A 26,428-nucleotide genomic window follows, 5' to 3' on the forward strand; every position below is an offset into this window, starting at 1 on the left:
TGGGGAAGAGGGATGAGGTGCATGCAGTCCCAAGAGATGTCTGCAGACAGACAAGGAAGTAAGATGGTCTGATCTAGGGCAGCCTAAAGATAGGATGCCAGATCCCACGGTGTATCCAGAGCATTCTAAAGGATGATCGCATATCGAGAAAGGAGAGTCACCACCATATGTGAACAGGCTGAGGTCATTGCGATCAGGAACCATTGTCCCCACTATGGATAGGCAGACGATGGGTGCTGATTGAGGGTTGGGATTCACACTGTTCCATTTATTGGAGAAAGGAGGGGCCAGACTGCAGTATATTTCCTGGGCACAAATGGATAAGGATAATTGAAGGTGTAAACCCACCAGTTTAACGGCTGGTACAGGAACATGGATCTATGAGCTAGAAAAATGACAGGCGGAAATACTTTAGCAATAGGGGACATTAAGGGCCTCCTAGCAGCCATTCTTGGGGAAAGGGCTGATGACATTTGGACAAGAGCAGGCTATTCAAGTGTCACGGCACAGAATACAGCACACTATGGAGTGCCATTTAACAATTGTAGAGCAGATGTCTGGAGAGCGCTAAGGGTGCAGTATCCTCACACATCATACATGGGTGTAATTATGACACGTAAGATTAAAGATTATGAAGATCTGCTTGCTTATATTCAAAGTATTCAGGAATGGTGGACTCTTGAAACGCAGGAGCCGTGGGGAAAAACAGTGGCAGTATTTTACCACATTTTATGTCAGGCATTGCCAGAACAAGTACAGAGAAAGCTCAAGAAATTAGTGGGAATGGAAGTGGTCAACTGTAGAAATACAGTTGACCATATTGCATCACTGTCGGCTGTTACACGCGCAAAATAGGAAGAAGGAAGATGCTAGAAAACTTGAGGAAGCCAAGTTTGTTCAGAAGAAATGTTCAAAGTACGCCATAGAAGGGGCGGTATTGACATGCGGAGAAGGATTGGGAATACAGCAAGCAATGAGCACGTCACAGGTGAATAATCAATGCCAAATGGATCAAGGAGGGAATGGGTTTGGACCACAAGGCAGAGGAATTGGCTACAGAGGAAGGGGTAGTTTTCAGAACAACCAAGGCGGTTTTCAGAATATACAGAATGATAATCAGGATATGTGTGACAATCATGGCAGGAGACGGGGTTGATGCTTGAGAAAACTTTATTTAGACAAGGGTTAAATGTTCAGTGTTTAACCAATAAGGTTGGTATCCCAGTAGGCCCACAGTTCCTTCACTGTGGGTCAAAGCCAGGATATGCTTTCCTTGTGAGGTGTCTCCTACTCACTCGGACCCGGTTAGGCCCACCAGTTGGTTTCACACTCCTCTCCTTCTCCTGCAAAGAGCAACAACAATGCCAATAGGCCAATCCCTTTTATACCCCGTCCTAGGCTTGTAAGATGGCCAATCAGGGGCCCTTTCCATCCCCCCCTCTAATTGGTGGAGACCTAAGGAGCCCTCCCTCCATATATGGAGCTACCTTCGCCCCTCTTCTTCCTTTCCTCCTGTTGCCCGAGCTCAGACCTCCCTCCAAGCTTCCCTCTCTCTTCCTGCGGCCGTGGCCCACGTGTGCAGCCCGGCGTGTACTCACTGGCAGGCTCCGCCCCCCCAGTATGGAGCTCCATGGACAGCCTGTCTCGTGGGCTGACCGGCGTCTACAGACATCCCAGGTAAGGAGAGCGTTTTATGCCATGTTCCCCTACCCGTGGTTCCACTGTTAATGTGTATCCCTCCGACGCTGAGCGGCTGGCCCGAGCCCGGCACTCGTGTACCCATGCTCGGCCGCTGCTCAACGCCAGAGGGAAACTGCACCGCCGCAGCATCAGCGTCCCGGGCCGATGCAAGGGGAACCGGTGCCGCGGCAGCGCAGGCGGTCCCGGTCCGGAAGCCCGAGAAGGTGTCCCCACCGTCTGCGGCACCACCTCCCTGGAGTTGCACACCCACGCCGACCGTGGCGGAGCAGGCGCAGCCTGCTCCTGTGCCCACAAGGCACCCTGCCGCATGCTCGGTCGCGCCCCCTCTGTGGCTCCTTCCTCACCTCCATCTTCACAAAATGCAAGGAGGATTTAACCAAGGGGCACAAATCAGAAGAGTTTCTCCTGTGTGTTGGACATGTGGGATGACAGGGCACATTGCACGTATGTGTCGAAGCCAAGGGTATGTACAGAATGGGAAAATCTCAAGAGGGGGGACAGTTTATCCTCCAGCATATAGCTCACAAGCTAAGGACAGGTTTGTCCAAGATACAACAATGTATGAAGCACAAGCGCCGCAAATGCAACAGGCATTGCAACCACAGCAAGCACTATCGAATAACCCACAAGGGCAGTCAAAGCATGCACCCATGCAGATACAGCAAAATGAAAATCCGGGACAGTCATTGGAACCTAGAGTAGGGGGTGATAATGTGGTGGTAGGAAGTCCTTTCACGGGTACAGGGATATGCATATATCCACAATAGAACAGCTCACAGGATGACTTCATGTGTTCAGTACTATCAGTGACACCAGACTCCCAAGAGGAACCAAGATTTGATGTGACTATAGGAGGCAAATCTTTTTCTTTTTAGTAGACACTGGGGCTACTCGTTCATGGATACAAGAGGGAAAATACCCAATGTCAGGAAATGACATGAATGCTCAAGGTTTCTCTGGAGCTACAAGTCGAGTTCCTTTCACTGACGAATTACAAGTCTCGATAGGAGAATGTGACATGTCTGTTCTATTACTGTATTCACAGCAGACACCAGTTAACATTCTAGGATGAGATTTACTGACTAAGCTTAATATGACAATTTCTTTTACTGATGAAGGCATAGTGTGCTCTACTCCAGGGATACATTATATGAATGTGGGCAAATTTATATTGGCGTTTACATGGCAAGAGGGGGACAGACTATTCCCCTAGAGTTAAATGCAGCCATGGTACGAGGGGAAATGGCCATGTTCAAATGAAAAGTTGACAAGGGCAGGTCATGGAGAACAGTGATTGCCATTGGAGAAGGGTATAGACTGACTGAAGTCACTGACAAAGACATGTTTAGAGATGATCCATCACATGATGAAGTAATATTCGAAATGAGCATTACATATCGGATCAGAATAAAGAAAAGCGCAATCCCACAGCGAATGGTAATAGTGAGGCATTGTCCAGCATTTTTTGATGAAGATTTGGAAAAAGTACCAAACTCTTTATGGACTACAGGCGCCTATAACGTAGGCCTATTGAAGGGGCCAGGGGTAGGTCAAGATAAAGTTGGCAATCATGGCTCTGCAGGACTACCAGTATCCTGCTCTGGACTTCCAGGATAGCAGCCATTGGGGAACCACAGAGGGAAACCAAGCTCCCACAACCTTGTGGGCTCACCCCTCCTTAAGCAGTTGCCACCTAGCCAGCATCTACCTCCAGTGACACTCTACCATGAGCACACTGAGCAAGCTTATAACAGCCTGCAGCTGCACCTAAGAAGCAAAGACCAATTGATATCTTGTTTCACATCTGTGACAAAGCAATTCCAAGTCTCATCCAACATTGCTGCCCCTCGGGGAGACCTACTCAAGGCCCAAGATGAAGGCTTCTTGCCGAAACGTCTAAGGACCAGCACCCTACACTCTACCTGGTCCTCCCAACCTCTTGATTCAGATCCAGACGTGACCACGTGTTAGGTCACCCTCTAGCCTGGCTACACACAACCAATTGTTATACCATTTATTGTTCTCAGTCTGGTTGTTCTGTATTGAGTACCTGTACTATCACTTGTCACTATAGGTGGTGGTCACAGATTAATTTCGAAGCACTACTTTGTTTTAGCTTTGTATTTGTTCAATTCAATTGCTAATTCAGTTCCATTAAGGACTTGTGAATACTAAACCCTTAATGTACTGCACCCTTTACAAAAAAATCTCAAAAAAGATTATAAATGCATGACTATGAAATGCATTTGACAGCTAAATAAAACAAAAGCTGAACTTTCTACTTCTATTTCTTGTCTGAACTGCTCAAACGTTATGAGTATTACTACATCTAGAGTAATTTTGTATGTATGTGACATGACAGAATAAATCTAGGCCGACTACAGTCATTTAGTAGACCCCAGAATTTCAGACGTCAGAGCAAACCCCCTTTGTAACAAGATAAAGTTGAAACCAGGAGCAATTTTACATCGAGCAAGACAGTACCCAATGTCTCGAGAGGTGGATGAGGGTATATTTAGGACGATTTCAGCCCTGATGGAACAAGGTATTTTAGTGACGTCAGAGTCATTGTGCAATACCGCAGTGTATCCTATCAAGAAATCCAAAGGGGGGTCGTGGAGATTCATACAAGACATGAGACTGATTAACCAGATTGTAGAGGCAGAGTTTCCTTTAGTTCCTAATCCGGCGACAATATTATGCAGTATCCCAGCAGAAGCACAATATTTTACGGTGATTGACTTGAAAAATGCATTTTTCTCAATCCCGTTGCATAAAGACTCCCAAGACCTTACGTCATTTAATTTTCGCCAAACTAGACTGAAATGCACTCGTTTGCAGCAAGGGTACTGTGAGTCTCCATCGATCTTTAATAGGGTCCTCCAGATGTACCTAAGCAATTATGATTTGAAAAGCATTGTGATACAGTATGTAGATGATTTTTTGGTTTATAGTACAACAGAAGATGAGTGCAGACAAGACTCGATTCAGTTAATGACTATCCTGGCATACAGGGGATATAAGGTAGACAAAGAGAAGCTGCAATATTGTCAAGAAGAAGTGTTTTATATACGCCAGTTGATCTCACGTGAGGGAAAACGTGTCACCCCTGAGAGAGCTGAGGCGATTATGAAAGCAGCAAAAGCACACACGGTAAAACCCATGCAACAGTTTTTGGGATTATGCAACTGCATTAGAGCGTGGGTGTTTGATTATAGTTCATACACAAGACCCCTTTTGCAGGCTCTAAAGAAAGTACAAGTGAATAAGGAAAAAATAGAATGGACTGAGGAAATGGAGGAAGGTTTTGAAGAGTTGAAGAAAGCAATATGTACAGCTCCAGTTTTAAGAATTCCCAATTATGATGATGTGGAGTTCTTTTTATTTTCGCACATGAATGGGACATTCATGACAGTAGTGATTACACAGAGAACTACACTGGGGTATAATCCTCTGGCATGTTATAGTGGGATTCTGGATCCAGTTATGAAATGGCACTTTCCTTGCGAACAGTCGCTGGCAGCAAGCGCATTCACAATTGAGAAGTCTACCAGTATTGTAATAGGGTGTACTATGACACTCTTTGTGGAGTATGCTTTGTTTGCCATTTTGGAAAAACCTAAGGGTACATTGACATCTCAGAGAGCTTCTGTTTATGAGGTGGTTATATCGAATCCAGCAATCAAAATAGTCAGATGTAAAATAGTGAACCCTGCCACGTTTGTAGCTGAGCCTGTGGCAGAGGGTGAGCATGTGCCTGATTGCGCAAACTACGAAGAATTCTACGATGACATCCCGCGTGTAATGGAAAATGCGTGAGCAGGGCGAGAGATTCTCTTCATTGATGGTTCTTTGAAAATCAATCAATCTAGTGGGGAAAGGCATTCTGGCTCAGCTGTGGTGAGACACAGAGCAAGTGGTGAATTTGAGGTTATAGCAAGTGCAAGACTACCATCTCACTTTTCAGTGCAAGAAGCAGAATTGGTGGCGCTTACTGTCGCTCTTGAGAGACACGCAGGGCAGGAAGTGACAGTGTAACATGACTCTGCTTATGTGATGTCAACCGTGCACGCAGGGCTAGCATGTTGGAAAAGGAGGGGCTACCTCCGAGCGGATGACACTCCAGTGCAACACGCATGTTAGGGAGAATTCTCTGTAAAGGCTAATTTCCCAAACCTAGTGAGTCCCCCAGCAGCTTTGCTGGATTTTTGGAGTTTATTTTATTTCTCCTGCTAAGAGTGAGACTCTTTTACTCCCACTCCATAGGGTCTCATGTGTTTTTGATATGGGTTACACAGCACCCTCCGTGCCGTAACCCAGGGGCGTCGTAGCGACCCCCAAACATAGACTCCATACCCTGGGACTGACTACTGCCTCCCAGGGCATGTAAAGTCACTATTGGCTTTACTAGTCCCAAATTATGAACAGAAACCAGTACAAACCATCATATTGTGGACGTACTGGTCGGGGCAATTCGATTGCCCCGAGGTCTGTTGTTCGAGGGGGCACGTCTCCGTCCCCCCTGATCGAGTTTTGGTTGGTGGCAGTGGATACTACTTTTTATATTCGACCGCAAATATATCTCTATGGGATTTTCCCATTGTTCGAGGCTACCAACTTTAATTATTTAATTCCTATAGCCTCGAACATACCGCCGGTTTATTTATTTAATATTAATTCACCAGTTGGTATTTTTTGCCAGAACTCAATTCTAAAATGGCGTTTCTGTTCTCTTCTGTGACTCCAACCCAAGTCGAGCCCTTTGTTCCACTTTTTGGTGGGCTTCTCCACAGAAGCCTCCAAAAGTGGTGCCACTCTGTCTGGGTACCACAGGGGGTGTGGGAGGGTGTTTAGGCACCTTGGACTGAGTTGCCTTGGCAACTCAAGTCACACTCTTGTGTGATTGGCCCAAGAGGTGAGCCGGCCGGCTCACCACTTAGCATGTTTGATTGACAGCTAGGCTGAATGAATGGGGGTTTGCTGCATTAAAGCAGGGCTTTGGGGACTGGAACTTCAGAAGTCGCCACAGGACTTAAGAATCCGAGGAGGGAGAAGCTGAGCCGACCTGCAACGACGACACCACCGGTGGAGCCCTGCTGAACCGTCTCACCACTTTTCCCGACGACAGAGGAGATCTCCAGTCCGGAGAGTCTTCTTCCTTTGACTGGTGGGGAAAACCAGTTTTGCCTTCTTTTCACCTTCCTGGAGCATCTCGTGGCCGCCTTGTCCGTGCCAAGCACCCCGGCAACCGGAATACCACGGCTTACCACTACCGCGAAGAGAAGGGTAGTACCTTTTAACCAAAGAACTCTGCGGCTGGTTTCTTCCCTGGCAGTGCAACAACCTTCAGCTTTCCTCCACGGCGAGACCTCCTCTTCCTCTGGACGAAACACCGACTTTCACCTGCTGCCAGGAACAACTGCCCCCGCTGGAGCTTCCTTCACATTTAAGGTACTGTGTCCCGCCTGGCTTCCCTTGCAACAGATCGTTCAGGGTGACAGCAAAGCCTCGACATTCTAACCTGGGCTGGCCTGGGACAACCTAGCTAACTTTTCCTGACTTTAATTTTATCCTTTGTGTGCGAACTATCTACAAGACTCTTTGGGCATAACCCCACTGTGTGAACCTGGACCCCTTCTGCTTGCTCTCTCCAAGAGTGGGCCTTGCAATTGACTTCCTTGCTCTCCAGTAGAACTCTGCCTATCCTGCCTTACTGTGGTTCTTTTAAAAGTATTGAAATTTGTGTGCTTCCATAACTCTGCCTTTTTCCCTCCCTTTTTAATCACTTATTAGAGTGCCATCTTATTTTAAACGCTCACCTCTGTCTGAAAATAAGTGGTGTTTCTCACTAAGACTTGTCTAAAAAGTAATTAGGGTTGTATATATATAATAGTGATTGTGTGCTGAATTTACTTACCTCTTTGTTGCTAGTGTAATTTACAAGTGTACGTTTACACCAAAGCTCTGGTCAGTGTTTGCTTGTGCTACTGTATCTCTGTACCTATTGTGTATACTCTACATACTGCCTAACTCTTCTTGATGGAAGTCTGACTGCTCAGCCACAGCTACCAAGTGAATCTGTGTGGTACAGACTGCTACCAAGTGGGTTTACTGCCAAACACCTGTAGTCTTAAATCTTTTGCAGTGTTTCCTAAGGGAACTGCACAGGTTTCTGCCTAACACACACAGCATTATTGGACAGGCTTATTAAGGCACTACAACTCCCAGTAGCCATTGCAATAGTTAAATGTGCAGCACATACTAAGCAAACTGACTTTATCTCTCGCTGGAAGGAAGCCACAGATGAAGAGGCCAAATGGGTTGCATATTTGCCAGACATTTCAAGTTTTGATACTCCAGATGTAAAGGAGAAGGTAGTCACAATCATGATAGTAAATGAAGGGTTTAATCATTTATCAAGAACACAGTTGATGGAAGTTCAGGTCAGTGCACCGCAGGAAGAGCAAGAGCTATGGAAACGAAGGGGGTGTTCCTTATCCCCCTCTGAAGCATTATGGCGACAAAAAAGCACTGGAAAGCCAGTGACGCCAGTAGCATTATTTAAGGTAGAACTACAATAGCTGCACTAGCCTGCACATGTAACTAGACAAAGCCTTGCAGCAGCTATTGCAGAGGACTGGTTCATACCAAACGTGTTAGAACACATTGGGCCTGATCACGACTTTGGCAGTAACCCTTAAATCCAGCGGTAGCGCTATTACCGCCGGATTTAAGGGTCCGCCAAACCCCCCAAAATTCGCACTATTACCGCCAGCGGGAAATCCCGGGGCATTCCCGAATGGGCTCAATGGGGAATGGGGAATTACATTACCACCAAATTTGTGATCCGGCCCATTGCATTTTATGTAGTAAATTGCCTTGTATCTCAAAAGTTTACTGCTGGGCATACACTGCAAACTATCAGAGGAGTGATTCCTTGACCAAACAGTACTCTTCAGCATTTACATATCGAATCTGTTGGCATGCTGCAAGTATGTAGTGGATACAGGTATATTATAATGATAATGATAATGATGTGTTATTTATATAGCACCTTAGTGGTGGTGTGTCCCTATTCCAGGTGGCACAAAGCAGGTCCTTGTACACAACCTGATGTCACTTGTGCAGCAACGTTTTTAGTCCAAGCAGTCTTTCCTAGATGGGGAGTGTGTGAGGTGCTGAGATACGACAATCAGCCCCATTTTGTTGAGCAGATTAGCCTATTGTTAAGTATAAAATACACATTTTCTTCTGCTTATCACCTGCAAGCAAACGGGATATGTGAGAGACTCAACAGTCTCCTTAAAGAGAGATTTGCAAAACTCAAATTGACACCGAAGAAGGGGTGGCTGGATTGCCTGCCCCATGCATTATTTGCATTAAGGAATCAGCCAGGGTTGGACCACCACCTCACACCCCACGAGCTAGTGACAGGGAGGCAAATGAGAATGCCTTTGTCTCCTCCATCGAGGAGCAGAAATGATGCCCAGAAGACTGCAGAAATGTTAGGAAATGAGTTACATGCTTATTTGACATATATGACCGATATTATCTCTGTCATTTCAGATCAACTCAAACATCAGGGGGGGTCGGTCTCAGGCTACAGATGAAGACCATTCAGCAACCAGAGCTGCAGAATTACTACCTGTACCTAGACTTTTTATTGGAGATCCAGTCCTAATAAGGAATTTTACCAGGAAGTGGCACAAGCCACGCTTTAGTGGTCCGTACTTGGTGGAAAACATTACTCCCTCAACAGTGAAAGTTCAAAGGAGACGCGCTTGGATCCATTAGAGCGACGTAAAGCCATACGCTAGTGAGACCGACACAACCCCGACTATCAATTCGGAAGCAAGACAAGGAGAAGAAGTTCAGCATGTGCAGACCCGATTGATGACGAGGAAGAAGGACGCTAAGGTTGTTGATTAAATAAATGCAAGTGTGCATTTGGACTGTGGGTCACCCCAGATACTCTTTATAGATATTGTAGCAGGAGCGCAAACTCAGTTGTTGAGTCACAGGAAGCTTTTGAATTGGACTTTAGAAAGTGTTGACGTACTATAAATATGCCAAACTTAGAGTTCAAATTTGACTGGAAAAGTGAGCAGTTTCCAGACTCGCTCCGAAGTGAGTTTCTGTTTGGTTAATTCAAATGGTCTTGACTGATGCCCATAGGCACTTTCTCGCTGTTTCCGTTTTCATTCTTTGAGCTTATCCTGCTATTGTTGGGCGCAGTGTTAATATACGCACTTTTCTGCATGATCCTAAAAATGGCCTTGTGATCAGGAGGCTGCTTGTGGTGATAGTTGAACAGTTCCTGCAGTTACCTGACCATTTATCACAGTTGCCTGATAAAAAAAGGGTTTTCCCTTCCTTAACGCAATATACAGGCACAATGAGGAACGTCGGACATAGTGCAGTTTTGGAAAATGAGCAAACTCAACGACGTTTGGAGAATCGTAAATGGTGGGGATTAATGTATCGGTGCATAATATATGCATGTTCAGCATTCATCATTGTTTTCCTTATTCTTTTAATCTATACTGTTTACTTCATTGGTCCAAGCAAGGTAGAAGTCCCTTTGATTCTTCCCACTCCAGTGACTCTCACAGAATTGTCCATTACTGAAAAATCAAGACCATTTGTGATTTTCCCCACACAAGTAGCTTGTGTGAGGTTACCTATTGCTAAAGCAAATGTACCGATGATCTCCCCTGTAGGAAGGACCATTAGTGATATACTTCTTGAGTTTTATGCAAGCACTCACTTTGCGAGAGGGAGACGCAAGAGAAGCATAATGGAAGATGATTATGAATTAAATAATTATCTAGACAGCACAGCGCACTTGGGTAATAACATGTAGTATCAGCACATAAAAAAGTGGGAGAGAGAGCGTCCAAGGAGAGTTGCTATGTTTGTGCTCTCATACCTTATGCTATGGGGAATTCTAAGATATTCATAGCTATAGAAGTAGCAGTCCAAAAAGCTCATGGCCTGATACACCTTGCACTCTGCCATACGAGAGGTCAGTTCCAGGGTCGAACAGCATCCTTGGTATGGGTGACTGAGAAGACGGCTCCAAGAAAAGATGACTATGCACAAGATTTAAAGACAAAAGGGAAATCAGAAACAAGAAATCAAGTGATAAGATATGAACATTCGTTATGGCTACAGGCCCTAGAACACAAAAACCACACCATCTAGTGATGGGGGCAATGGCTCACTTGACTCACTTATGTCCCTTTGGGACCCATAAACATAGGGGCCCTGGCTGTAGGCTCATATAGAGATGTGAGCAGGAACACTTTACTTCAGTGCAGGACTGCTTTTACTTTATTTCAGTGCAGGAGTGCTTTTATTTTACAAGAACTTTCCAGGAGCTGAAAGCCTTTATTCCAGAGAACATCCTCATGTGCTGACTCATTGGATGTGGCTTCCTAGGCCTGGTCTTCATGTGCTGAATCATCGAGTGTGGCAGGGTGTGGCAGGCAGGCTGAACCTGGTGGGCGTGGCTTCAGAAGCTCAGCTATATAAGCTGCTCCATCCTTAAGGCCGGTGCTTCGCGTTACTGTGCACTCGTGTGCAACGTGACGCTCACCACCGCTTGGACCCGTTTAGTTACCTTTGAAACCAGGCGTTTTCCTGCATACTCACCTCCAGGAAACTGGTGCTTCATCGCTTCATCTGCAGACTCATCTCCTGACATCCAGTGATCTTGATCCCGACGCCGCAGCACCGCTCTCCACATTCACGAACTTGGACCCTGTGAAGAAGAAGAAATACAAGGTTAGAACATCCGTCCTAGGGCTGCGCCGCATTTGAACCCCACGTGCCCCCTAGTTAACAATTTACCAGCTACTGTACCGCTGCAGCTTCGTTCCTCATTCCCTCTGGCTGCCCCTCGAGCTACGCAGCTTCTGCCGGGCCGGCAACATCACCTGCAAGGGAAGAAAGCAAAAGAGCAAACATTAAAAGTGGAACAGACAGCAATACAAGCAACAAACTTTACAATACAACAAAACCAGATGAGGAAAGACAAAGGCAAACAGGAACACTTACCTGAAGTATAGTGGCTTAGTTGCAGAAGGACTGGACTACCACGTGCAAGGGACCAGTGAAAGGAACTCGGTCCAGATCATACAATCGCCGCTGCCAGAAGCAGCAGGACGGAGTGCTCGCCAAAACTAATCAACAGGTGAGGTTTCCAGAAACAGTGCATCCCACAGGTGCCACGGTTTGTGAGAAGGGGTCTGGAAGGGGATCAGGCGCACAAGCTGGCATACTCACGCCCCCTATTCTCCATGCAGGAGCAGTCCCGAGCAGCATCACCTATTACCACCAGTCACCACATAAGCGCAGAGGGCAAAGTCGGACCCAAGCGACCTCACCCCCGGGACGGCTGCAACCGTGCCCCAACGCCTCCGCAGAGACCAGGTGAGCGTAACAACAGCCTGGAATAAATGAAGCAGGAATCAGAAGAGAAGAAAACAAAATGCTCAGTTGTCAAGGGAAGAACCACAAAGAAGTATGAATATGCAAGGAGAGAGGCCAGCTTCAAATCAAGGGAACAGTGCTGACTGCAGAAGGATGGGCGGAAAACCTGATTGTATGTAACACATTAGCACTACCAGGATACTATGAACCAGTCATAGATAGTGCAGAGAATGAATGCAAGCATCATTGGTCGAATACTGTGAAATTGCTGACTTGGGTCAATGATAAAGGCGGACCTTTACAGATGTTCACTTGAGGAAGAGGAGATCAGATGGATGTCTCAATTGAAAAAAAAGGGATAATTACTTTTCCGCGAAGTCCATAGAAGCCTTTGATTCTATTCCGTATGAACACAGGTTGTTCAGTCAGACTGCTGCAGTATTCATGACTATCTTTATTCCAGGGATTCAGACGATGGCAAATGCGAAGTGGTTTGCAAATCACTTGCTGGGAGCTCCTGCAGACAATCAATACTACCATAAAGGGATTCAACGCTATCTAGGAAGAATTGAGAGCCATAAGATTGATGACCCTCCAGAACAGATATGTCCTGGACATGATTACAGACATGGATGGAGGTGTCTGTGCCCAAATTGGGGAATCATGTTGCACATTCATACCTTCTCATGATGACGAGAATGGGACCTTGACAGAGGCCATAACATTGCTAACAGACTTACACATCAAGTTGGAAGATGAGAAAGAAGATATTGCAGATGACAGCTGGTTTGCATCCATCTTCTCATGGGTTCCACAATGGATGGCAAATATTTTCAAGCTCCTTGGAGCACTGATGGTAATGATCATGTTTGGATTCTGTGTGATCAGAATAATAATCACACAGTACAAGAAGACAGCAAAGAAAGCAGAAGGAATGAAAATCATGATCAATGTTGAGTCTGGGTTGGGACCCAAGGAGCTGACAGATGAAGAAATCTGAAAATATATAGAAGCAAGCATCATAGCACCTGAGGGAACGCAGTTCTTGTATCCAAGGAACAACAAAAAGTATGTGGGACGATGGATCTATTGCCGCCCGAATGGATAATGTGGCCACATGACCTGGAGTGTTGATGACCATGTAAAATCAGCAGGATCTCTGAAAGGAGTAGTGAAGTTATGGACTCCAAAGAAGCACTTTTCCAGGAGAGGATGTCTACACGGGGAAACAGGTGAAAGAGTGGTTGATGAATCAACCAGAGGGGGGAGTGTAGAGGAGGAGCTAACTGCCTCTACCAGAAATCCCACCCCTATTTTTCCTATATGTTGGAAGCCAGAAAGATTTGCGACATGCATAACGCCAATAATGGTACCTGTCCCACGAAGAATCCTTGAAACAAGGTATCCATTGAGAAAGTCCTATATGATATACCCGCGCAGAGATGACAGTCTCTTAAAGGAGGTTCCTGAAGAAGTGTAAAGATGAATGCAAGAGGAGATTGGTGATGTCTAATGAAGCAAAGATGACGTGCCAAGAGGAGATGCCAAGAGAGAAGATGAATAGACCTTATCGAATATGATAACGAAATAAAGGGTCGAGTAACATTTCATGTGCGGAAATGAAGATTGTACATGTAAAGAACATTGAAGAAAATATAAGTTGATTTATAACTGTACAGATGCAGCAACGCAAGTAGACTAAGTAACCATGAAGGCTGGCTATATGTAGTGAATAGACTGCAGGCGGTGCCATATGTGTATAGAATCAGGATGTTCCATGTTGCATTTTAGCAAACTAGGACCTCAGTAGTAAAAGGGCTGAAAGTGTGGCGCAGCAGAGAAAAACAGCTGAAGATGGAGGAAGAATCGAGAAGGCTTGTCTGGCCCAGTGTCAAGGGTTGAGGCAGCCAAGAAACTGGTTATCTATTCGAGAAGATACAATGAACGTGAGAAGCGAGGCAAGCTCCTGTTGAGGTGCAATGGAAAAACACTATGAGTGCCACCTTTTATTCATTTAATAGTATTAAATGGGAAGAAGGAGCTAAAACACTGTCTCCTGTCACACGGGGTAGTTGGAAATAGACTTTGGGCAAGCTACATCGAGCCTGAAGATAAGAACGTGCTCACGCTCCCTTCTATTCTCAGGCGCAGTGATACTTTGCAAGGCCGAGTTCAAAGACAATTTGAATGGTAGACAGCAGGAGTGATGATGGATGATGGGCTAAATGGGTGGGGAGGCATGGTCAAGTCCACCCACAAGCACCTGAGGTACCAGCTTGTGTGCTGCTAGCGAGTGGACTATTCCAGAAGGGTACAAGCATGCCAACCAATTATAGAGGGCCACATAGCAAAGAGCCCTATAGTTTGTAAGCCAATGAAACATTGAGTATTTGATGACAATGAAGATGATTTGCACTAGGGGTAGGCATAGTTGTCCACCTGAGTATAGAGACCCAATCATAATCCTATCCCCCATAGAAAGTATATCTAGATATTCACCCTAGACCAACCAGAATCCTAGATACGTTTTTTTAGTTTGCCACGTAGTATGATGTCAATGATGACAAGTTTTTGCTATAAAATTGTATTTTTTCATGTAAAATATTGAGAGATATGCTTTGAGACATCCGTTGATGCCCGTTGTACTCCCTGTTTTAGACAATTGATATTAAAACAGCTATGTTTTGCCAACTTCCTGAGTCAGTCTTATTATTGTTGTAAGAGAAAATTCTGCATCCCCATCCATTAAATAAAGTTTTCCCTCATTAAAAAGGCCTACGGGTTCACTCTGCTTCTTTTTCTATGAGACTCACTACCCCAAAGTACCCGAGAAGCCACAGGAGAACAGGATCCAAGATGGATCTGGGACTCCTGGATGATTCCTGAGGATGGAAGATGCTCTTCCTCGTCACAGTACCTTCAGTGCCTCAGCAGGCAAAGTGGTGGTTTCTTGGCCTTACTTGATGAGACCACTCTAGGATTGACCCCCTTTGAAAGAATGAGTCACTGGGGTGTCGAGGGCGAGAGGAAGAATGGAACCAGACAGTTTCGATAAAGGCAGAACTTTTGGTCTTTGCAGTGGTCTCTGTTGGCGGGTTGTTACTCCAGCTGTGGATGTCCAATGAAGGTGAAACTTGCTGTGGACCTCAACATGGCCTGGCTGAGGAAGATAGGACCCTTTGTGGCCTTGAATGACTTTCAGTGGTGGCGGGTGCAGTGGCAGAGTTAGGTGTCAGTTTTTGGGATTTCACGGTTTACTGCCTTTCGGGTCTTCATTGCTGCATCCTCTACATGAACCTCAGGCTGGCTTTGGGCCTAGACAAGGCCACTGGACTGGACTTTGGACCCTCACCAAGTCTGGACACTCGGGACATCTGCTTCTGATTTTGGTGGCAGGAAACCCACCGGCGGACACTCTACTACAGGCAGCAACCCGGGTACTTCTCTGGTGTGGACAAGTAGACCGATGTTGTGGCAAGGTTGTCCCTTGAAGGATTCTTCAATGATATGGAACCTTCGCAGCTCCGGGTGTCAAGCAGCACTATGCCAGGGTACCCCCTCCTCTGGGCGATACTCAGCAACCTGGCTTACAGCGGTCACAAACACTCCTATGGGCCTTGGGCAACACAGACAAACTTCTTGGCTTCAAGATGTTCAGGCACTCCTCTTCTGCACCCACAAAGATCCCTTCTCCGGATGGCAGGCACACAGGACTGGCTTCCAGGACACTTCAGGTGAAGAGAAGCAGTTGAACGATGTTCTCTCATAGCTCAGGAAGATGTCACCTATCCAGTCCCTCTCTGGTTCAGTTCTTGAGTCAGCACAGCAGCTTTCCGATTGCTTGAAGATTTCCAGCCACAGACTTCTTCCTCCAGTTGGACTCCAGGATGCAAACTTAAGATGACTTCAGCTTCAGGTTTCTTCTTACAGCTTCTGAAAAGGAGGTGAGTGTGACGTTTCTTGTTATACTAAACACTCCCCAATCACTCAGGCTGAGCCAGCCCAATCATACCCAAGTGCATTCATGCAGGCAGCACCCAATCAGGCTCACAGCAATTCAGGCTATTAATCAGAAACCAGACACCCGCAACACAGGATGTGGATTGGGTGCTACTCCTCAGCCTTTCAGTGCACCACACTGCATTTATTCCAGTTTCAATCAGGGCTGGCTCAGACATTGTGTCACACAAGCAAAACCAGAGACTCACAACACAGAATACATAGTGTCTACTCAATCCATTCAGGTAGGCTCCACTACCCCAAGGGTGTACTTTGAGAAACCTGAAGGTGTCTCACCCGCTAGTCCCCGGTGATCTGTCATCCAGGTGGCCAGGACACAGCCATCGATATTGGATCCAATTCCTGGGGATGGACCAGTGCCGGAGGATCATCTGGATGGGGGGTCTTTGGGGAGTGGAAGTGGGACACCAAAGGGTAAGATGCGGTACCCCTTCCTTACGACACCTTTTCCCCATCCTACCCCATAGGATATTTAGAAACTCTACCCTCACCTCCTTTTCCTATACAAACAATTTCTCACACCACAAAAGACAACCGACTAACAACAGAGCTGTTTACCTGACATGTCCCGACACAAAGGTCAGGCAGAGTCAGGTAATTACGGATAACTACAAACACCTGGCAGCCCTTTCACTTCCCCAGCTATTCCGGGATGGCAGTTTAAACAGAGGACAAAGGTGGTGGAAACTGAGGGGATGACAAGGAGGGGCTTGCCCTTTTCAACCCAGACCTGCAAAGCCTTCAATAAAAGAACCGTAAGACCGGGAATTGCAGCTGGTTATTGGTGTGGCAGATGTCAACAGTAGACAGGGCCCTCCAGCACTGATAGCCAGGGCAGGGAAAAAAGCTTGCCGCCTTGGTACCGTCCTTGACTCCAGTGGAAGAAAAGCCAATGAGTTCAGCACAGCCGGTGAGTCGGAAGAAACGTATAGTGGACCGGACTATGTTAAGCTCAAGGTTGCAGTGGCAACATTTTCGTAAAAGAAAAGCAGATAATAGACAATGGTCTTTTTGTGAACAAACAAGGCATCAGGGTTATAGTGGTCCAGCACCACTTGGACGCTCATTCGAAAGAATCTAGCAAATGCCACGCTCCTGAACAGGGAGGATATGCAGAATTGAGAAAACTGCAAGAACCAAGAGGTACAAGGGGAAGCTGCTGTGAGATGTCAAAGTGGTCATACAAGCGTCAAGTTAAACCCCTTGTACAGTCGAAAGTCTTTGACACGTTGTGAATTGAAAATCTAAGTGAATTGCATTGTGGTGATAAACGTGAACCCGAATGTGGGATGTCCACAGTGTGATGTTCGTCTGAGCCCGTTTGAGGGAGGCTGACGTTGTGAAAGGGATCAGAACCTGACTGAGGGGGATCCACGGGTGAAGAATAATCACACAACGTAAAGATTTATAGAAATAACTTTTTGTTTGTTATTTATGATACATCAGGCCCTCTGCAGCAAGATACTTTGCATAAAAGAGACTTGGGCACAGAAGGCCCTGATATTGGAAAAGGAACTGTGAGCTCGGCCCGGAGAAGTGTGCTGTGCTTGAGAGTCCCACGTGTCCCATGCTTCAAAGGTGGGGAAGGGAGAACCCGTCCATATGCATCCTGAATTATCATTTTGTGACACTTCTTTCTTTTCTTGTGAACATTATCCCACACTCTTACGTAGCATAGTGGTAAGGATTGGCAATCGTTTTTTTTAGTATAGGTATAGGTGCTTTTTAATTGACTAGACTCCACTAGGACTGTATTATTAATATTTGAAAGTCACAGCTTGCTCCCATCTTAGATTTAGGTTTAGAATAGGTATTTATTTCACCCATTTTTACAGTTTAATAAACACCCTTGAACTGTGATCACTTGTGTCTTTCTTACTTTTATACCATGCCTTCCTTACATTACCCACAACAAGCAGCCCCTGCAAACACTCCAGGCAGTTTGGCAGGAGGCAGTCCCAGATCCATATATGATCTTTCCACCCGACAACCATTCAGGGGAAGGGAACAGAACCAGGGCTTCTATGGACTTTTTGAGAAACAAGGGAGAAAGAACCATTGGCCATCTTGCCTTTGTGTAGGAATCCATCGATTCCTATGGCAGCTCCTGGGTATCCCAAAAATGGAGGATACATAGAGCCACTGTCACAGCATGTAGCTGCCACCAGCTCATACTCTGCTCTGTGGGCAAAACACATGTGCCCGAAAACATACACTAGGGGTACAGGGCTGTACCGCTACCCATGGGTGCCTTAAGGTGATACCATGGGTACTGTTCACCACGGACAAAAAGGAGAGCTGCAGTGCTATGGATCCAAACTGGACTCCTGTGCAGACAATAATCAGAACGCACAGTTTAAGGAGGTAAAGGACAAGGACGCCCTGTACCTCCAATGCATTTCCAGCATCACAACCCCAGTCGTGAGTTCCTCCCTGCTGTCCTTGTGCAATTTAGCTTCCCGCCCAATTTAAATATAAAAAAAGCCAATTACAATTATTTCACTTGTACAAGGCTCCAAAGAATATTAACAAAACATACCCTTTACACACCCCTAACTTAACATCCCACACCCCCCACACACACTATTTATCCCACTAATCTCATACCCACTCCATCTCTCTTTACATTCACACTTTCAGTCCAACATCAAACATACCAAAGCAGCACTCAATGGCCCTCTCCACAGGCCCACACAATTCTAGCTACCAATTAATCTATTTCATCATACCACTACCTGGCCCCTCCACCTCGGGCCACCACACTACTTAAACTCTAAGCCCTACTATTTAAAGGAACACTTTTCTGCCAGCCCTTCCACCTCGGCCACCACAATATTTGAACTCCACCGCACGTGCTTCTCAACAATAATCAGCGCTTACCTCAATACTCTCTTCTCTCAATCCCCATAAACAAAAAATTATGCAACTACACAATCGCCTGCACTACGCACCACTCCATCTAATGGAAGTCTGCCACCATCTACACACTCCACTGTTCTACTACAGATGTGCCTGCCACACACCTGCTCCCTATTGGAGGGGTGGAACTAATATCGATGACTACGACAGTGTCAGGAAATATACTTCTGCCACTAAACTTAAGCAGGTCCGATCTCATTTGGTGCCAGGAAGGATTTGGTAACCCTCCTGGACTAAAAGATATGGTCTGTTCTATTGGTCCAGTCAAACCCTCTATAGATGGCCGTTCGACCGACCCATTCTTTTCACTTAGCTGGATTGGCAGGAAGTAATTTGACTTCCCTATTTAAGACGTGAACGTCATTACATTCACGTCTTTCAATCCCGTTCACAATGGATTCAGATCCCGAGTTGCAACTAATGAAACGTTGCAAAATCCATGAATCTTGTCTTTTTGTCCATTACCAAACCCCCGGTAACACCTCCACGCCACCTCCTGTAACATAAGATTTCAATTGCAGTGCCCACTGTGCATTACAACACGATGCTGGTTATCGGCAAGGAGTTCCACGGCTCCACAAACACTCGAGAGAGCATGCCTGGAAAGGACTTCTACAGAACAAGGATCCTGTTACTCCCGGTAGGTATTTAGAGTTTTTTTATTTTTGTTAACTTTTTCTTAAGAATGCTATGGTGATTGGCAGGAGCAACCGTTCTGGATACTCATTCTCCCCCAGCAAATGTGCCTATGCTTTCTTTCCATATTAATGACATAGGCATACAATACTATTCCCACGAGTAGAAGCATCCCTTCATAGACATTTCAAGAACCGCAGAAGCCGCGTAAGAGTGTCCCTACCCTTTTTTCCAACGCCAGCCTATGTAGTTGGCTAAGCATAGTGGTGCTGTAGCATTACTATGTGGTCAGTCATTGCAAATGGGTTGACCCCCATTACAGGTAATAATCACATCCAGAGGCATTTCAGGAAGGGGGGGGACGATTACCTACACATATACTTAGGTGTTCTATGTTTTTCTCCACCTTGCTGCAGTTCTTCAGACTGAAGACCTGCCCGTCCGAAGGCACTCTGCAATCCAGGCATCTGTTACATCCTGGCAGGGAGGGGAAGAGGTTCTGGCATACCATACTGGTCAGCACCTCCTTCCTCTCTTGGCCTTGATGTACCTTCTCCATGGTTTCCTGGTTTCCTGAAGGCTAGGTCAGTACTAGGAGCTAACATACGGCTGATCGTCCTTGCACTTGTAGAATACGTCCTATACACCATAAACCCCCTCTGCGTGTGCGCATGCATGGTGCTACGCATTCATGCAAGGGTACACTCATGTGCTCTAAAGTCCGCTCAAAGCTGTGTCTTCGTCCACGGCCGGTACCTCCCTTTGAGCACGGGCAACACTCGGGATCAGGCCGGCCTTTGCGAACTCTGCGTCTAGTGCACTTTGAACTGGTCTCAGTCTGCCTGCCGCATGCTCCCAGGAGTGCAGCAAAAATACCCTCAGCTCACCGAGGGAACTGAGGATCTCACGGGGGGGCCTCCACAATGTACCAGGAGACCTCTGCCAAAAGTCGTTCCAGGAAAAGAAAATAATCCAAAAACGGAGCGTACACCAAGCAAGAAGTAATACAAACTGATTGGACCCAAACAGCTGGAAAGCACGGCTCAGTTTCAGACAGCCCCATAGAACTGAACTAAATTAAATGAGCTGTCAACACCGCTCACTGTGGCTACATATTTGATACAAAAAAATACAAAATTATCATATAACATTTTAGTTACAATTTTTGGGCAGGGTACAGGAGCTGATTGGTTGAGCTACGTCAGTCCCCTATATGCATGTATATGTTACGTAATCCTGATTAGGTACATTGTTTCTTGGCCAAAATCAAATGAACACCCCCTCATGACATAACAAACCTTCCCAAATCGCCCCACAATTAAGTGATGGTGCTGACGTGTCCAAAACACTTGTTTGCCATTGGTTGGCATTGCCTAATATACAAAGGGATACACTGCTGCATGCTTATTGGAACGAACATCTTGAGATGGCAAGGGACATTCCCATTGAGTCCGACCAATGATGTGTCCCATGGACATCAGCAAAAACACTGTACAATGGTGCACCCTAGGGACACCAAAACCTCTCTCTGCTGATTGGCTCCCTCTTGCATGCCCCATAATCCCTAACCCATTGCTCTGGCCCCCCAGCTCCCTTCTCATACTTTGCTGCCAAACGTAGTCTGAAAAAACGATGCCACACTGTGGCTGGATTTTAATTAACTGTATTTGATTTCTATTTCTCTGCCAACTCTCCTTGTACACCAAGGTGCCTAGCTCATTGGCCTTGAAAGTATCTCTTAGAGTGATTTTGATGGGACTGCGTTCTCCTGGGAAACTTCAGCCTTGCAACATTTCTGTGCACTGTTTCTGCTGAATGGTCAAGAAATGCAAACTACTGTCACAAAAGCTTGCAGCCCTTTTATTATGAGCGGTCTGTGAAAAATGCTTTCCTAATGTCTACCTACAAGAAAATGGCTTCTCTACTGTTCACATATTGCTCAAAAGAACCCCTACCACGTTACCCCTAAGACATCCTTCAATCTCACCCTGTGTCCACACCGCGCAATGTACCCCATTACTACAACTAATCACCCACTCTTCATTGCCTTCCCCCATAAGACTTGCTTCTGTGTCCCCATATGCAGGCTGCGCCGCTTTCAATGACGTCCCCACTCGTGATTTCACCCACCACGTCACTCTTGACGTCAGCAGGTTACTTGTGCAACTGATTCATGCGTCCCTCTTGGCAATGTTGAACCTGGACCTTTACAACACCAAAACGGACTGTTTGTGAACAGGATTTGAGGCTCTGGCTGGTTCTGAATTCAGTCTTGCATGCTGAATCTTCCGAATCGCTGGCTGCTCGGGTGAGGCCTCGGCTGGGAAACAGATCTGGGAGTTTCCTGGGCCTCTAGATGGAGCTTTGCCCTCCGACTCAGGTTTGTTCCGGTCCATCTCCTACCCCCGATTTGCCAAAAAAAGACAAGGGGGGTCATTCCGAGTATGGCAGTAGGGGGTTAACAGCACCAGTAAGGATGCTGGTGCCGTTAACCCCCTACCGCCGCATTCCGAGGTCCCTTAGCGGGTCCCACTAGGGCCGGCTGGTTTTAGCAGCCACCCTTAGCGGGCCCCGTTAAGGGACCATGGAACTAATAACGGGCCCTATGGGGGCTCAAATGGGAATGGGGAATGGTTTTTCGAAATGGGGATTTACCAGGTCCGCATAGGTCGGAATGTCCCGGTAAATCCCCACTCCGACACCACGGACCCGGGTTTGGAGGCAGCCATGGTGCTCTTTACACCATGGCTGCCTCCAAACTCGTAATGACCCCCAAGGTAAAGAAACCGAAGTTCAGCAACGTTTCCGATTTACCAATGCAACCTTTTTACTTTTGTTGAAAAAAAATCCAAATGATCACGTGATTTCTACGTTTTTTTGTGAGGCCCTGCTACAGTCTCTGCCCAAATATAAAGACATTTGCGGAATACGCCAGGTGCAGCATGAACTCATTGCTACAGGCAGATACAGGAAATCATTTCTAGTAATCGCTGCTCACCTCTGTATTACTTGTGTCTGCAGGTCCCAGGCAGGATCAGGCAAAAGTCAAGGGAGTGTCACATACTTTGCTGAGGGAAATTACAAGTAACATCGTGCTGTGGGTTTTAGGAATTTCTAAAAACACTAGCGGGATCCTTTTCTTAGGCAGGGAAAACCCTAAAGTTTCTGAAGCCTGTTCGTGCTATGATTGTCACACAGGAAGCCTGACGAGCAAAACAAAGCAAGGGTGAAAAATAGACAGTAAAGGCCTAACAAGCGAACATCCTCCAAAAATGCTGGCAGCCATGAAGTACAAGAAAAAGACCATCAACACTGTGAATCACACACAGCAAGAAGTGTCCCTGTGACCCACACAGCAAAGACTGGATTATAGACCGTGCCAAAAAATACATTAAATAACAGAAAAAACGCGCTTAAAACAGGGGTTTCGGCAAACTTGTATGTGACTTGAACAATCGCAAGAGAACACTACAAGGCCAACACAAAACGAACATAAAAATGGTTCTCAAATACTGACTGAGTGCTAGTCAATCCATAAACCCAATAAACGGGCAGGACGCATGAGCCACGCACAAGGTCGGCTACCATCACCGCATACATCTGATGTACCAGGCCCCCAATCAGACATGTGAAGAGCGGGGCCACCCACTGGCTACACTCTTCACAGGGTCAAAAACAGGTAGAGTAGTTTTGGGCACAACAATACAATTGACAGCATGGAGACCTCCGTGTATATACCCACAAGGATAACAGTGACGGCTGGCTGCATGGTGAGAACGATACATCCATGGCATGGCGCAGTAGTACATGGAGGGCAAGTTTGCGTATAACCACCACTTCAATAGGAATAAAAGCACACCATTGTGTCACAATGCCAGGTAGGTAGGGTGTCGGGGCCTTTCAACTGTTTCAGTTGAATTGGGCTCCAGGGTGCCCCTAGCAGCTGGCCCACGTTGGCAGTTTTATGACACAGAAACATATTCCTTTAATGTGGGACATTAAACGTGCCTACCTGATGCATTCTTTTGACTTCATTTAAAATAAACTCCCCATCGGCTCCTACCAACTGTAAGGCTAGGGGAACTGGGGAGAGGGGGGTATATGTCATGGGCCCTCACCAGCCCAGACAACTACAACCGATCCTGCCGCCATGTTGGCGCTCATAGGCAGACACAATAAAACTGCTATAGAGCATATAATATGTAGGTGTTTTTAAACAGGTCAGACTAGGTCATAAAATTATCCAGGGAACTAAAGAAAAAATGGCCCACAGTTGTAAATGGCAATTAATTCCTTAAGTGATACTGTTCGAATAGTACTCAAAGTGGAGTTTTTTTTAAATAAAATGTGATGCAAATCTTGCATTTTAAAGAATGATGTATTCAGCAACACTGGTAAAAACGATCAGCCGCATAGTGAAGTGACTCATCAAAGTGGCCCACATTGGCCAACAAAAAGTGCCCGACTTTGGCCTACAAAACTGGCACACGACAGTATTTTGCGTTTCAGCCATGGGCCTATTGCCCTATAGGCCAGTCCGAGCCTGTTGTCAAAAGGTTCTGTATGAAAAACAAGACAGGAATGTCCGTGCCACCGCGTCATCGCCCTCAGGCGTGCACGGTTTGCAGCAGAGCCGCCCAGATAGGGAAGGCAGCTGCTGTGGTGATAGCTTCTCTCTCCGACTGCAGCTCCAACTGCATCCACATGGGCCAACCTGCCTCTGCGCGCCCGTTCTATGTCGCAAATGCCATCACCATACACGACGCGTGTGCGAGCATTGTGGGATCCGACTATGTGCCAATCAGTCATGATGTTATTGAACCTGGTGAAGTAGCCTTTAAGTACAAGGCTGCTTCATTTAAAATAGCAAAATAGAGATATGCTCCACAAGACCACCAAACTTGGAGACTTGTTGTGAAAAAGATATACGACCCAATGAACAAGTGAATTCTTTGAATTGTACAATAACATGTGTAATCAATGTCCGGAAGTTAATAGAGCATTGAACAAATTGTAACTGTCACATTATGAAGTTGAGGCATTAATGTTGTGTGGAAATTAGTGAATTATGTGGAATCATTATTCTGGACATTAATTGAATGCTAAACAAATGACAACATGAACAATATCCCCTCTCACATGTTGAGGGAGTAAGGTTATGTGCGAATTTTAACTATTATGTCAAGAAATATGTCGCAGAATGACACACAATTGTATTACATCAATGTGCAACTTGTAGCCTAGAACAAGAAGATTGTAAAAATAAGTATTTTTGGACAGACGTACGTATAGGTGCACATTTGTATCCTACTACTGTACAAAAACTGAACTCATATGTGAATATAAATAATTTGAAGGATCATAGAAATAATTGTACAAAGACGAAAAACTGCATAGATAATTGCACAGACATTTGCATATGTACATATCTCCACAGAACTAGCATAAAGCAATCAAATTGCAAATGTGAACATGGATAATTCGAAGCGCTCTAACCATATCAAGTTTTACATTAATCCAAAATGGTGGCCGGCACCTGATGACGTCACCACACCAATGACGTCATCATGGTGCCGTTGCCGGTGCCATTTTCAAAAGTATAAATCCATACCGACAAGCAGGATCAGCTTGCCTCTGATGTAAGGTGGCTGCATAAAGATACTGTGGTCAGTGAGAAAGAAAACTGATGACAGGAGATAGATGGTCCATAAGACTCACCAAATGAGAACCCTTTTTAAAAAAAAAAAAAAATGAATAAAACGACCTGATTGTAGGCCAGAACCACCAAATTTAGGAGAAAACACTCAATAGACCAAGAACAGGTAGGGAACATTCATCAATGGGTTTCTATGTTTTTCTTTGTTTGCACAACTATGTTTAGAGAAGGAAAACAACATTTCTTTTATTTTAATTATATAATAGTTCAGAAACAGAACTTTTACAATATTAACATTTACAAATACTTCACACAAGTGACAAATATAATCTCAAATTTCACAAACTATAAAACATTTTCCAATACCTTAAAAGGAAATATGTGTTCCACTTAAAATAATAAAACATCTCATTACGACAGGAGAGCAGAAATCAAACAAAAAAGAAGAGCCAAGTAATGTTTTAGATCGCCCCACCTTCCACTTGAGGTCCCCTCTTTTTGCATTTACCAAACCAGGCCGCTGACCAAAGTCAACAAAACATTACTCTTCACTCGAAGCAGCCTTGACCAGCCGTTGTTCTATGTACTTCCAGTCCCTAAAAAGGGCTAACAGTACCATTATTGATGTGGAGAAGGAAAAGTATACTCAGAGAAACATATTTTGACTATTATTCCAGGATCAAAATTAAGGATCCTCAGCAAGAAAGCTGTATGCTTACCAGAACTCTGATGACAATTAAATCTATTTTTACCATGACACAGCAGCAAGGTGACATTTTTTTTACAATTTCATAAAATGCACAAATTAAACTGTAATCTGGATATGACATTATACTTGCAACACAGAGTTACAGAGATGGTCTTATTTTTTAAAACATTTTCTATTGTGTCATAAGTCATAAATAGACTTTTTTACAGTTTTTTTAGAAATATAACACTACCACTTAAAACAAATATAAACGTTTGTCATTCCATTTACTACATTTCATTTTTAAAAGCAGAGAAAGAAGAAAAGAAGAAAAAGAAGAAGAAGAAGATAAAAGGAAAACATTCATATGTCAA

The sequence above is a fragment of the Ambystoma mexicanum genome, chromosome 14 (assembly GCF_040938575.1).
Source record: "Ambystoma mexicanum isolate Mex_15411 chromosome 14, UKY_AmexF1_1, whole genome shotgun sequence".
Taxonomy (NCBI): domain Eukaryota; kingdom Metazoa; phylum Chordata; class Amphibia; order Caudata; family Ambystomatidae; genus Ambystoma; species Ambystoma mexicanum.